Source organism: Peromyscus maniculatus, chromosome 2 (assembly GCF_049852395.1).
Source record: "Peromyscus maniculatus bairdii isolate BWxNUB_F1_BW_parent chromosome 2, HU_Pman_BW_mat_3.1, whole genome shotgun sequence".
NCBI classification, from domain to species: domain Eukaryota; kingdom Metazoa; phylum Chordata; class Mammalia; order Rodentia; family Cricetidae; genus Peromyscus; species Peromyscus maniculatus.
In genome coordinates this window covers 132,352,503-132,366,916 of record NC_134853.1, presented here as the reverse complement: position 1 = coordinate 132,366,916, position 14,414 = coordinate 132,352,503, and the positions used below count along the sequence as shown (strand labels likewise).

The following is a 14,414-nucleotide window of genomic DNA, read 5'->3' as shown; positions in this document are numbered from 1 at the left end:
AATGGACAAATGAATTAATTAGTGATCAAACGCATCTTCAAGTATTTGTGGGTTTTTTCCCCATAAAGTCAAATATTTTGCAGTCAAATAACTTATTTTCTGTATTTTGCAGTCAAACAACTTATTTTCTGTATTTTGCAGTCAAATAACTTATTTTCTGTAGCTGTACTAGATAGAAGAAGGAGTTTGTCGCAGATGCAGGGCCCTTAATTATAACTTAGGAATGAGAATAGAAGTGGGGGAAGGGACATCTTTGTTCTTTCCTTCCAAACTTAAGAACCTTAATTAAAACCAAGTGATGAAGGGCTGTCCCCTCGCCAGCAGCCAACAGCTCATCCTGCAATCAGAGGCCTAAAGAGTAAATTAAAATCAGTGCCAATAAAATTAAAACTACCTTGGGGCATATTTGAAACATAATTTAGTGTGGAGTTCACTTTCTTTTAGACACCAGGGAGGAACTGGGTTTTCATTCTGCATTCTGAGCTGCTTCATCTTACTCTGCACAAGCCAAAAACCTGAGCTTGGTATTCTGATATGGTGTTGAATCCTTTACCCCGGGGAGTGCTTTAGTCTTTATCATACATTCAGTCAAATGAAGGAAGATCCAAGGAAGTCCAGTTCTGGAAGGGCAGAGGGGCTTTATGACAGGTTTGGAGATGAGGAGGAAGCTAGGTTTGGGCAAGGATAGATTGAAAAGGGTGAATTCTGTTACCATTCCTGTTTTGTAGATGAGGGAACTGGGGGCCAGTGGAAACCAGGGCAGCTGACCACAAGGCTCCTCTCTCTATTTTTCTGTTCTCAGGAGCTTACAATCTAGCAAGCAATGGCTTGATTATAGTCAAGCCCATGCCATGAAGATTTCTTCACCTCTGAGCTGAGGAACTCTCCAGCTGAGCATGGCTGGCCTCTGACACTCAGAAAACAAAACAAAACAAAAAGTGAGTGTGTGCATAGGAGGGGTTAGAAATGTTAGAGAACAGCCGATAATGTCTTATCTAAGATGCACCCCAAGAAGATGTTTTTCCTGTGGAACGCAGGTAAACAAACACACACAAACCAATAGAAATATTTTAAATCAACTGACATATTTTCCAGTTAGGTATATTAAAAGTGGAAATATCTCTGAAAGTTGGAAAAATTTAAGACTGCTTAATAACCAAGCAGTTGGACACAGTGGCACACACCTGTAGTCTAAGGTAGGAGGATTACTTGGGAGCAGGTTTGAAGCCTGCTTGGGCAATGTGGCAAGACTGTGTTTCAGAAGACAATCAAACAAACAAAACAGTGTCAAGGTCATCTACTGTGTGTAGTGTAACTTTCTGAAGTGGCATGGTGACGTCTTCCTTTGTCAGGTATGGCTTGAACATGGCTGAACAGCAGGCTCTGCCATAAAGGAGGAGAAAAGCCGTGTAAGAAATCCAGGTAGATTGTTTAGGGACCAAGGAGCTAGGCCTCAGGACTCCATCTCCTGCTCTCTCTGTCTCACACCCACCAGCCTGGCAGAGTCTCGAGCACTTTCTTCCATGCTCTCATGTCCTCTATCCCATTCCGGGCTACCCTTCCTTTACCACCTGGTAACATCTTGTTCATCATTTACTGTTCAGCACAAATGGTCTCTTGACAAACAAGTCCCCTTAATACTAACAATTACTATACCTTTCTCTGAATTCTTATAGATTTTTGAATGTCCTTTTATTCAAATACTCATAAATTAATTAGTAGTCTTTGAATTTTTACTATGAATTTCCTATATGCCAGGTATCATTGCAAGAGCTGGGGGTAAATGGAACCGATGGAATGACACCCAGGTGGGCATCATGGCCACAGGCAGCAGGTAGGCAAGGCGTACTGTGGCAGGGTACTGTACAGGTTAGGACTGCACTAAGATGAGCCACAGGGGAGTTACTGAGGGCATAATAACAGTGTAGACTTACCACATGCCAGACGCTCATCAATCATTGCCGGTTATGCAAACTTTCAGATAGAAACACTACTTACAAATGAGGGAACTCAGGAGAGAGGTTAAATCACATGCAGAGGGAGTCCCATATCACACAGTGACAACTGGTAGAACCCAAGCCAGCTAGCTCCATAGCCCACGCTTTCAATGACCCTCACACCACAGACATTGCTGCCCCTTAAGGAGCCCTTCCTGGGTCTGGTCCTGCCTTCACTCTAATGAAGATATGAGGTGAGCACTGCTGCCAGATGGGAAACAGAGGCAAGGAGAACTTGCAAACTGCAATGCTGAGATTCACCCTGGGTGTTTCTGACCAGCGACTGAGCTTCTAATCTCAACTTATCAAAACAGTCCAAACTCTGCATCTGTGAACTCCTTTTGGCTCAGAAGAATAAATTAAGAACCAGGGTAACCTGTGAGTGTCATGTTTTCAAGCAGAGGAAATGCTCCAGTAACAGCAAGATGAGAAGGAACAACTCCCTTTCCCTACCTCCAATGTGTCTCTTATTGTCTAACTTCACTTAGAAGTGAAGAGTCAAATCTGCACGTAACAGCAGACATTGTTACATCCTCCTTCTAAGGATCCAGGGAGGCCCATGCCTGGCCTGGCAGGAAGAAAGAGCCTTTGCTTGCTTCCATTTTCCTCCTTTCCCTCCAGGCCTGGAAAAGAGAAGCACAGAGACGGGAGGCTTGGCACTGAAAGAGCAGGTTTGTAACAGGCCATCAAGGTTAAGTAGATCCTCCTTATTTCTGCTTCATCCTCCATATCAATGTCTGTTGCCCCCAGTGATGGCCATGGCAATGACAGTGATCACAGAAGGGCAGCCATGGTAGCAGAGTGATTCAGAGGGCTTGTAGACTCGACCTTCAGAGTCAGATCCACCAAGGGGGAGCCTGATGACCTGGAGTAGAATCAGTTTCCCTTTCAGATTCCTTGTTTCCCCTCTGGAAATTAGAGATAACAATTCCCAACACACAGGGTCGTGTGAAGTTAGATGAGGTAACTGGCTTAATGCCTAACACAGTGTCGAGAAGTTTATAGACTCTCAACATGTTCTTTTCAATTACACAGTGATAGTATACACAGGCCCTCTCCTTGGCACAGGGCATGTAGCCTACTTGGAGCTTAAAACCTTGTAGGAAAGATGGGCATTTTATCTGAAATTGCATGTGAGATGAGAGTCAGGAGGAGTGAAGGACAGGGGCAAGTGCTTGACAGAGTTCAGAGGAGCTTGGGGATCCACCTTACAGAAGTGTAAATTTCTTCCTTATTCAATAGGAAAGCTATTGACAATGACCACTGTCTTGCACATTTGAATATCTCACAACAATTAGCTCATCCAACTCTCAACAATCCACCAAGGAAATAGATCATGATCTCAGTAAAAGCTCAGAGACTGTGGCTTGCTAAGATCTTGTAGAGCTGAACCGGGATTCTAATCATGTCTCATTATATCCAAAGCCTCTGCTTGTCTCTCCCCCGGGGGATCACATCACATGCCTGCTCCTGCAGAGAGAGTGCCTGGACTGTCTTTGGGAAGCTGCAGTTTGAGTGGGAAGATGAAGCAAAATAATCAAGGAGCTCTCAGCTAAGAGAGGACTGAGCCAGAATATAGAAACCCATGAGAGCTAAGGGACATTTTAACTTGATAATTAAAAGTTAATGTTTCTTCATTAAAAAGCAAAGGGTGATGAAACTAGGGCACCCTTGGGCACATATTAGATGCTCAATAAATAGCTGTGGCCTTGATCCTTGGGGATACCTACTGCAGGAGGCTGTCAGCGAATCCAGAGGGGTAAGGATAGATGTCTAACTATTGAGTTGGAGGTGCTGGTTTACAGTAGGCTCTTGGGAAATGTTCTTTTTTTTTTTTCTTTTGCCAGAAAACTCATCTTGGCTTTCCTTCTAACATGCTCTGAGAATATGGAGAAACTTTCCTCTTATGACTTCAACTTCAGATTTCAGTTGAGAAAAAAGCTTTGGTGACAACTTAGAACACCTTTTACTATCATGATCTAGGTGTCCTACAGTCTTCAAATATTTGACTTTCTTGCTGCAGTCCTCTGCTTCCATCCACCAAGCCTGGATAAGAAAAGGATCCTTTTTGTGTGAAGGAAGACAGCCTGACTAGCTCCTGAGGTTCTGACTTCGGATGAGAGACCACTCACTAAGCTCTTGCCTTCATCTTACAAGTCTGAGTTGGACGTTTGCCTCTTCCTCGCGTGTCTTAGTCTGTATTGGGCTACTCTAGGAATATCTGAGGCTGGACAGAGCGTAAAGAACAGAAATTAATTTCTCTGAGTCCTGGAGGTTGGGAAGCATCCGGTGAGCCCTCTTGCTACATCCTCACAGCAGGAAGCAGAAGGGCCCAGATAAGCACAAACTGCTTCCACTGGACAGTAGAGGAGAGCAGAGCAAGCTCACTCTGCCAGCCATTTTTACAGTATCACTAACCCACTTGAGGGCAGAGCCCTCATGGTTTAAATACTTCCCAATGACTCTCATATCCCAATGTTGTACTTGGAACAGAGATTTGAAAGTCAGAGTTTGGGAGGATACATTCCAATCAATGCCGGATTTGTTCCCAGTTAGTACACAATGTGATCAGATGTTCTATGGTCTTGGGTTATGCTATTTGGGTCCAAAAACAAGCTTATTTTTCCCCAAATATGGTAATTTGAATGAAAGGCACATTTCCCCCATATAGTCATATGTTTCCTATAAAAATAGAGCTCTTTCTCAATATAGTAAAGCAGAAGCATAGCACGTCTTTCTTAGGATATAGAAACAGAAGGAAAAAAATTAACAAACACCTAAAGACACATTCTCAAATATATGTGCCACCCTCTAGAAGTAAGTGTTCTACCTAGGGGCTGCAGGCATTCACTCCCTCTGAGGAGACCTGTAATCTTTGTTTATTGCTTTACTCAGCCAGAGCTTGTCCCCACAGACAAGTTCTCCCTACTGGAGGCTTTTGTAGTGATTAGCTACTCTTTGGCCCAATCTTAAGGGGAGAGAAATGGGGATATTATCAACATATATGACATGAATTTGCCGTATGAAGATCACGTCCCTATTGATCTGTCACCATCGTCCACCTCATCTTCTGCTGTCTGCTAATGAGTACCCTGTGCTTTCATCATACCAAATTGAGAGCATCCAGGGTATCCCATGCTTCTCTGTGTCCCCCTCAAGCCTCTGCTCCTGTTGTTGCTAGGAATTCCTTGTCCTTTTTAAAATCCTCCAAAGCCAAATGCAAACATGTTGTTCTCTGGATGACTTCTGGGTGTGGCTGATCACGTGTCTTCTCTTGTTCTCACTTGACCCTCCAACTTTATCATATCCAGGTCACTATTTCATTATTATTCCCTCACATGTCTCTTTCTCTCAGGGGTTCAAGCACCCCTCACAAATCTTTTTCTGGACAGCATCTAGCACAGTGTCATGCACACAGTGAGTGCTGAGGCAATCCTTCCTAAATGAATAAATGCATGAGTTCATAGTGGATGAGAGGAGAAAATACCTTTTTGGAGTCAATGTTAATCCTAGCTTGTCTGTGAAAATGTTGTCATAGGAGAGGGAGGGAGAAGGGCAGACATTGAAGGGACATAAAGAGTCAAGCTTTCTTTCCTATTCTCCCCGGATTCTCTCTCCTCCCCTTCTAATCTCTTCTTGCTATTGGGACAAAAGTAAAGAGCACAGCACAAGCAAAGCTGTATTTTCTGTTTATTGCCACCAGGTTAATAACAGTAATGGTGCGAGAAGAAAATGAGGTGTTATGTAAAATCCTGCATTGCAGATTCTGCTGCCGATGCAAAGAACTCAATAAAGTGTAACACTTTAATCATGAAGATAAAAATCACACAGCAGCTTCCCATGGGCTCCCAGAGCCTTAAGACAAAATAGTTGTGAGCAAATGAGAGATGAGAGAGGAATATCATCAGGCATCACAAAAGTTGTTTGGGTTTTTTTCCCCTCTCTTCTCTAAAAATAAAAATGGAATAAGCCATTTCTCATCTACTTCCAAGACACCTTGTATGAGTTTCTGTATTCTCTGGAGAAAATACTCAAACTTCCGTCAGTGGGTTTGCTCATTCTTTGCAAAAATTGATTTGTTTAGAAAAAAATTAAATTCCTGTCTTTTTGGTAACTTGATTGCATCTAAACATAGAGGAGCAATGTCTATAAATGAAAGGAAGCTTTGGGTGGAGGTGGAGGTTGGTGATGATAAAAAGTCCCTGCCATAATGCGAACTTGTGCTCTGGGAACAAGATCATGGCAAGAGATAAAGAAAGGTCTTTTACCAACTCAGGCGATCCTGGGAAAGCACCTTCTTGCCTCAGAACTTCGGGCCCAGCATTCTTCAAATAAGGATTTGTTCTTAGTGATTTCTAGAGGTCTGACACTGGGACTTGGAGGTCACCAGTGATGGGCCTCTTGACATTGGCTGCTATGGTTCAGAACTACTGCAGTTGCCTCCCAGATGTCTCCTGCTTCTGCTTCAACTCAAAATGCCCCCTTCCCTCACCTACCACTCAAATCCACTCTTTGCTGTATGAGCTATATATTTATAACAAGAGGGAAATTTACACTCACCCTGGAAACTAGGCCTACATTTCTAAAAGACAGTGTGAGTATGGGTTATACAAGGGAAATGGCTTTAGACCAGAAATCTGGACTCCAATCTTGTATTGCTCTGGGACTTTAAAGGAGTTGCTATTGCCTCAAATCTCAGTCTATTATCATTAGTAGGAAGGTGACAGTAAGACCACTCACATCACAGGGCTGGCATGTGTTAGCTGATTTAGTGCATATCTAGGTGCCTAAGCATTTAGCAGGTGTTCAATATGTGTTTCATACCATAATTACTTCAGGAATAATTAGAAAAGGGGTATGGGAGCACATCTTAGGGCTATACAGTAATAATTTGTGACAATTTACACTAATTTAAATCAACCCTTAAAAACTATAGCTCTTTCGTTGTACTAAGCCACATACAATTACTCAAGAGACACTGCAGTGGGCACTGCTAAGGGGTATTAACATGTTACAGAAAGTTCTACTGCATACCACTCTCCTAGGTTCTTAGCAGTCATAAGCAGTGGATCAACATTTAAAACATGCCCATAACACCCACACTTGCAGGAAGACACCTGCACACAAAACCATAAAAACAGGATATTCAGTGGTGATATGCTTCATTACTACAGAAGAATTATTTGAAATCCAGACTGGTCAATTCACAGAGCACAGTGGGTCAGCAGTTCACACCAGACCTTATACCACTTAGTCATCATGGCAACCTTCATGGGAGGCACTGTCTTTATCTTGCTGATTCTAAGTTTAGAAATAACAATAGGACTTCTAACCCACTGTGAAACACTGCTTCTTAAGGGCTCGTTAGGGATGAGTGACTTACACAATGAAGTCTGTACAACCTTTGCTATAGATGGAGAGATTTCGATCTGCCTGGAACCTCTCTGACAGTCCTAGCTCAGTCATAGAGACTACAGAATTCAATGGCATTGAGTCTAATTTTGGACTCAAAGTTTGCTTGGCTCATGAACTGTGGAGTGTCAGAGCCATGTGGGACCAGCCTGAGTCTTAAAAAAATCTTGAAAACCACATAGAAAGAGTTAAGGAAAGTCAGAGAGAGAGAGAGAGAGAGAGAGAGAGAGAGAGAGAGAGAGAGAGAGAGAGAGAGACAGAGAGAGAGACAGAGAGAGAGACAGAGAGAGAGAGACAGAGAGAGAGACAGAGAGAGAGACAGAGAGAGAGACAGAGGACTTCACATCAACAAGAGCAGTGGTCTTTTTTTCTCTTTTAAGGTATGGGCTCTTGAAATTACATGGTGGTGAGGAGTGGGCTCTAGAGGCAAGGAGTTGGATATGAAGGGTAATGTGACTGGGGTGGTTTTAAGTCAGTGACCACCTGTGAATATAAACAGCACAGATAGACAATCAGGAGATTGGATGGATGGATGGATGATGGATGGACAGAGAAAAAGATAACTAGACGAGCAAAACACAATGTTCTAAGTTGTCACCAAAGCTTTTTTCTCAACTGAAGTCTGAAGTCTGAAGAACACATGTCTATTCTAGCTTTCAATGGACTTTTTCTTTGATCCACTATAAGGTTAGTATTCTTTCTGATACATTATAAACTTTTTCTCTCATATATATCAAATATATAGATGTTATCTAGCCTTAAGTCCATCCTTAGTAAATGTTGGGGTTTAAAAAAAACACACCAGAGAGAACAAAAGGTAGATAATAATAATCCTTCATATTTGTATGGTACTTTGTAATATATAAAAAGATTTCACATGCAATATCACATTCAATCCCTAGTCTAATCTTCTGAGGCAGGCATTATGATCCTTATTTTATTGATAGGGGACCCTTGGCTCAGAGTAGAAGTGACTTCCTTGGGGTTATATAATGAAGCCAATGGATCCGATAAATAGGCAGGTCAGATAGAGGCTGATAACTAGACAGATGCAGGCAGACAGGGACAAGACAGATGAGACCATGACACAGATAAATGATGGAGACAAATGAAGATGGATAGATCCTGAGAGAGCATTTAGTCTCTCCTCCTTCATTTTATCCTCTACCCATGGCTGGCAACAACTTTTCTAAGCACAAATTTGACTATGCCATCCTTCTACTTACGAAACTTCTTCTCACCATTGGCCAAACAACTTTATTATCAACCAATCAAAGCAACACATATTTACAGCATACAGAAAGACATCCCACAGCACTAGAGTTTAAGGTAGCTGATGGGTGATGTCATTCTGTATGCTGTGAATATGTGTTGCTCTGATTGGTTGATAAATGAAGCTGTTTGGCCAGTGGCAAGGCAGCTTAGAGGCAGGTGGGAAATCCAGGAGAGAGACAGGAAGAAGAAAGGCAGAGGCTGAGGAGACACCATCCCACTGTCCAGGGAACAGCATGTAATGGCACACAGGTAAAGCCACATACAGATTAATAGAAATGGACTGTTTAGTTATAAGAGCTAGCTAGCAAGAAAATTGAGCCATAGGCCATGGCCATGCAATTTGTAATTGATATAAGCCTCTGTGTGTTTACTTGGGTCTGAGTGGCTGCAGGACCAGGCAGGACACAGGAAAACTTCCAGCTACACCCCAGAGAATAATTTTCTACAATAAAAAGTCTTCATGATCTGGCTCTACTCACTTTTCTGGCCTTATGCCCGATCACTGTCCTATAATGTCATTCAGACTATCCTCAACAAAGTCTTATTCTCAGCACCCCTTGCTTATCTCATGTTCTTCCCATACTGAAAACCCTTTACTGACTTGTACATATCTAGACATCTCCTACTTATCCTTAAGGACTCAATACTGCTGTTTCATCCTTTTGGAAACCTTTCTTGATCGTTCTTCTAGACTGTTTATTGTCCTCTGAGATCACCCTCTATTGTAGGAATCAAGGGAGTATGAATAGGAGGAGCCCACACTTTGAAGAAAGATGTGAATCGAAATTCTAATTTCTCTACTGGCCAGCTGCAAGACTGAGGCAAGTCATTCACTCTCAGCCTCTCTTTCCTCATACTGTAATAGTCCTGAAACTATCTGCCTCAGAACTGTTTTGAGTAGCTATAAGGCAAAACAAAGCAAACCAACCAACTAACCAACGAAGCAAACAACCAACCAAAAATCCTGTATAGAGTTTGGCCAGCATGTTAAAGCTGGCATTGTCAATTTAGTGTGACCCCTATACCATGAAAACTCAGTGATAGGCTTGCCTCTCACATTACATTGTGAGCTGCCTGGGGCTGGATCCTGGTCAAACTCCTCTCTGTATCCCTGGGAGCTTCGTGACTAATAGTTGGCAGGAGCTTGCTAAATGCTGGTGAATCACTGCTCCTGCACACTTTGAGCCATTGCTTGCAGTGGGTGGGTTTCAAGTCTCTAGAATCTTGCCCTACATAATCCCATGGACTCAACACCAAGCTAAGATGGAGGGCTAGGGGGCAGCTGAGAAGCAAAGTAAGGGGGAATCCCTGAAGGTGACAATGAAGAAGCAAATGACTTCAATCCATATTATGGAGAGTGATATACAACTTGTATTAATTTTAAATATAAAAATCATTGTAAAAACTTCTGTAAAGAGCAACTTTGCCATGGACCTCAGTCTCCAGATTTTTGCTGTTCTGAGTTGGCCATCTCCGTGACTTAGTGGGCTAAGATATTCATTATGATTTATTTCATTCCCCCCCCCCCACCCTCAGCTTTTATTTATTAATCCCTGTTGGATTCAGTGAGACTTTGTGATTCTCTTCCTTCCCTCTTTCTTCCTCTCCCTATACTCTCTCTCTTTTGGACTCCAGCCTGAAGATGAAGAACCCACTTCCTCTAGGTCTCTGGACCCAGCCTGGAAACAGGTGCCTAACCAGTGCAACTGCATGGCTCTCAAGACATTCAAGACCACAAACACATGCCCAGAGAGAGGAGCAGGGGGCTGGCAGCTGGGCCCAAGCCAATAGTTTTTCCTTCTTGACTACCAGGGAGCTTTCCAGATCATAAAACCTCACTATACGCTGGGCCAGGTCCCTCATTGACATTCTGCTCACAGCCAATGCCATTTCCAAGGCTCCCCAGCTCTGTCAGCTACCCTGATATCTCTGTGTGAAAAGCAGACAGGCTGCCCAGTCCTCTGGCAGCCTGATAAATGGCAGAAAAGCCAGTCCAGTGCTCCCTGGCAAAGGCTCAGGGCTCAGGGCTCCCATGAAGGGTGGTGAAGGAGGGTGTTTTCATGTCAAGTGGCCTGACTTACAGATCAGGGAGCATGGAACAAGAAAAGTGGTCGGAAGAGGTAAGGACCATGGGAAGGGGCCTGGACCCATGCCATGACCATCTTGCGCTGTGACAGCAGAGCTATCTCATGCAGTCTGAGCACTGGACTGCCTGTAGGGCTGCTGGGATAATTCCTTTTATTCTCTTTCCCTCGTCTATACAATGGGGATGATAATAATGAACTACATCGTGACAGTGAGAACTAATTGAGTTAATTCAAATAAAGGGCTTTTTCCATCAGTGCTGGTGCTGGCTAATGTTCACAATGGCGAGCTGTTATAAACCCAGCAATCTTTCATGTGGCATGAGAACACTAAGCTGTGTGGCATGTGGCATCTCACTGAATTTTTCCATAAACTGGAACTGTGGACATTATCTTCATTTTTAAGATAAGTTTTCTTTTGGAGAGGGTGCCTCACTTGTCCAAGGTCACACAGGAGAGTAAAAGACAGAAAGGATTTAAAGGTATTTGCATATCTTTGTTTTATGTGTTTCTTCAAGTCTATGTGAGGCTATCTTTACTGGTTTGGGGAAGTAAGTTGAAACAAAACAAAACACGCACACACACACACACACACACACACACACACACACACACACACACACACACAGAAACTTCCTAGGCAGAAACAAACAAACAAAAAACCTCAAGAATAAATCGATGCATTTATTTTTTAAAGTTTAAATGCTACAACATTACACAATGGGGAGAAGAAAATCAACTGGGAGGTTTAGAGACCACGAGCTGTTTTGACCCTCAGTGACAGAGAAGGAAGGTGGCTGGGTGGCTCTAGGCAATCAAATGTGCCAAGGCTGTGGAGGGGTGAGCACTGGGTCTGCCAGCAGCTTGGAGGTGCCTGTTGGCTGTGGACTCCACACCTCATAGAGATCAACTGCCCGGTCATGTGGAATAGAGCCATGTGCACTAGTTCATTCAACAACTAGTCACAAAGCACCTTCCATGTGTCAGCGTCCATTCTGGGTGCTGTGACTCGACCATAGTTCCTAAATGACAGAGTTTATACCCTTAGGTCCAGTGTGGGGCTAGAATCTGGAAATCCTATGGAGGGTGACAGAGACCCACATAAGGGATTGGAGAGTTCAGGGAAGGAAGCCCAAGCCATAGCAATAGTTTGGCAGAAAAGCTTCCATGAGTACCATCTACAGAAATAGAATTTCCTTCAGTCAGGAACAAGAAGGTGGAGGAAAGCAGGGTGCTGTCCCTGCAGGCCCAGAGCCCAGGCCTAGATCGCCACAGTGCAAAGCTAAAAGTCAACAAATAACTGGGATCCTACAGCCCACATATACTGGCCAATAAAAATGCCCAGCAGACACTGACAGAGCTGGGTATAGCTGGCTGGCCAAAGAGATGAGTAAACAATAGTGATTTTACTTTATTGCATATAATTATTAATCAATTGAAGTATTCTCTGACATTTTCATACATGTACAAAATGCATTCTAAGTGCTCTCACTCAACCCCTTTGCCTTCTAATAAATCTGTGTCCCACATCCATGCCTTTTTGTTTTGTGACCCACTGAGCTTAACCAAGGCCATTTGTGTGACCACTGGATCCTGGAAGCCTCATCAGTGGGTACACAACTAAAGATATTGATGCATCCTCTCCCAGAATCCTTCAGGAGCCAATACTTTAGCATGGAGGGGCAGAGCTAAATTACTCTTTCCCCCATTGGGAAGGGACTGAACAGTGATGTTTTTATGGACTATTAATACCGCTATTCAGAAACATATTGAATTCAATTTTCCTAAGCATAATAGAACTTAAACGAATTACATCTTAAAAAAATGTTTCCTCACAAGACACATTATTTCCTGAAAAATATTTCTAAGGTTAAAAATAAAATGAGATTATGAGAAACACTGAGAGACTGAAATCCTTACACTTGTGAAGGGGGTGGTTGAGTAACTTCCCTAAAGTTACATAGGCAGTCTGTGGTATGACTGGGATTGGAAACTTCAGCATATCTGATTTGATTTCCCACACCAATATGTTTATTTCAGAGATTAGAAACTGTGTTCAGAGAAGCAATTGACTTCTCTGATACCATACTGAGATTCATCAACAAGGCAATTTTGGTTCAATAGGTCTTTGTTCCAGACTATTCTCTCCTGCCTGTAAGGAGGGATCTCCTATTATAATTGCGTTTATTAAGAAGCCACTGATTTTGACCTTGGCTGTGGGACAGCCTTGACAAATGGGATGTGAGTGCTCAGGATAGTAGGTATTTCTGTGGGTGCTTTCAGTGAAATTGGGTTTCAATCTTCTGTTTAAAAAGTAGCATATCCCCATCAAGGGCAAAATCTTCATCCTGGAACCTAGATGAGAAGGCACACAGGGGTAAGCCAAGTTACACTCACCCACAGCCCTCCTGTAACATGGGCATGACATAAAGTTTTAGTGTCTAACATGCCAAGCTATTGGGTTCATTTGTCATTACAGCATAACACTAACTAATACAGTCAATTCCTTGCAGAAATATGTGCTTCATTCTCCTGATTCCCAAAGATGCCTGTAGTTGCGCAATAACTCTGAGTTCAGACCACAAGATGAATGGCTATATTTATGACTATGAATTACTAAATATATAAGAACCGAGTGAAGAAAGCATTGGGAAGTGAAAGACCAAAAAGGCAATGTCAAGAATCCAAGGTTTAGATGTACAAGGCCGTCCTCAGATGTAAAGTCGCACACTTTGCCGGCAGAGGGGCATGGATAAGTCAGACAACTGTGGTTTCTTTCTTGTGCTTCTGTACATGAAGGATTGTTGGCATCAGTTAAACAATTTGCCTCAAAGTACCTAATTGCGAAGTGGAAGATGCTAAGAAAAAAAGACATAATAAATGCCAGTGGAGTGTCTGCCACCTATCACCGTGACCTTGTGGAAGGCCTTTTCCTTCCTGCACTAACTTTCTCACTTGTAAAAGGATGAAGCTAAATAAGACTCTCTCTCATACCCCTTCTGGTTCTGACAATCTGTGATTTGATTGCCTCTAACTCATTAATCCCAACTGGCTTGAATGGGACCCAGTGGTATTGAGGCTAATCATAGGAATCCATCAAAACGTTACCCAAAGAGCTTATGAGTCAAATAATTTAGATAACGCTTTGCAAGCTTTAAAGGGCCCACTTGTTGCTTTGTCATTGAAAATGAGAGAGCATAGGGGCTAGGAATGTAGCTCAGTGGTAGAGCTCATGCTTAGCATGAAGCAGATCTCAAATTTAACCCTCAGCAACACACACACACACACACACACACACACACACACACACACACACAGAGAGAGAGAGAGAGAGACAGAGACAGAGAGAGACAGAGAGAGAGGGACAGGGAGAGGTGGAGGGAGGGAGGGAGAGAGACATATATATATAGAGAGAGACAGAGACAGAGAGAGACAGAGAGAACATGCTCTCCTCTCTTACACCCTAACCTACATTATCCTAGTAGACTCCATCCCCTCCCCACTTTATAAATCATTCAGGCCAATTTATCATTCTAATCACTTCACCTCCTAGCTTAACAAAATTGTTTTCTTCTCTCACTTTATAACACTAAAACAAAAATATGTCCGTGATGACACCACAAGAGACACTGTGAATGCAACACTG

The 14,414-nt window shown here is 42.8% G+C and overlaps 1 protein-coding gene across 12 annotated transcripts in view; it reads right to left on the bottom strand.

Annotated features, from left to right (window-relative positions):
• Window positions 1-14,414, bottom strand: part of LOC102924940 (AGBL carboxypeptidase 4) — a 1,182,350-nt gene that overhangs the window by 59,162 nt on the left and 1,108,774 nt on the right. The gene's annotated exons all lie outside the window — the stretch shown is intronic.